Here is an 878-nt window from a genome sequence, read left to right on the forward strand (position 1 = left end):
TTTAGTATTGACATTTTTATTTTGGGAAAGGAGGTCTTTTTTTTTTTTTTAACATGGATACAGGAAAAGAAAACTCTCCAATAAAAATATTGTCTAAAAAGTTTGTTTTGTCTGCATGATTTACTAAATATGTACAATTTCAATTCACAGCGAAGGTAACAAAGATTTAAACAGCCAACATCACAAATGTCTCAAGTTCTAAAAAAAAATCACTCTGCACAGTTTAACAATTTAATTGAATAAAAACCAAAGCTAAGCCTTCAGTCTGAATCTTTTTTATGATGGGCACAAGCCATGTATTTTCTTCATCTTTGTTACACGATGTATATTTCTGTGACTAAACACCCCTTCCCATTTTAGTATATTAGGTTACGTCAGTACATACTTAAAAGAGGCATAAATTGCCTCTTGGTACACCTATATGATTCTTGATGTGTTCACATATATGTCAGGATATTTATCAATATATAAAATGACCAGATGAGTCACCTGTGATGTTTTTTTAATGTCTTCAAATGTAGGAATGTTTTGTTGCATGTATAAAATTTTTTTAATTTATAGGAGTGCTATTTAAAGCCATAATAATTTGACCAATGTCCTCTTGACATAAAGTGTCTAGAAACAACTATTCTATGCTGGAAATATAGAGATTCCATATCTCTACCCCATTCAGGTTTGTCAAGCTTGCTATTATATAAATCTGAGTGTTATGGTCATTCTGATATAACGGCCAAGTGAATGAACCAATTAATCATTAGAAACAAATGTCAGTGAATATAGAATAGTGGTTACAGTAAGGAGGGTGCCATCACTTTGGCTAACCCTATAAAATCTATAATAAGCTTGTTTTCACATATATTTTTTCCCCATGTAAATTC

General features: G+C 30.9%; 1 protein-coding gene across 6 annotated transcripts in view; it reads right to left on the reverse strand.

Annotated features, from left to right (window-relative positions):
• Nucleotides 1–878, reverse strand: part of ZEB2 (zinc finger E-box binding homeobox 2) — a 139,541-nt gene continuing 138,663 nt past the window's right edge. For all 6 annotated transcript variants that reach the window (XM_055398252.2, XM_055398253.2, XM_088829238.1 and 3 more), the window contains one exon: nucleotides 1–878. This exon is cut by the window's right edge and continues 4,698 nt beyond it. The gene's annotated coding sequence lies outside the window, so the exon portion shown is untranslated.

Source organism: Moschus berezovskii, chromosome 2 (genome assembly GCF_049115385.1).
Source record: "Moschus berezovskii isolate FMDL1 chromosome 2, NW_MosBer_1.0, whole genome shotgun sequence".
In the NCBI taxonomy this organism is placed as follows: domain Eukaryota; kingdom Metazoa; phylum Chordata; class Mammalia; order Artiodactyla; family Moschidae; genus Moschus; species Moschus berezovskii.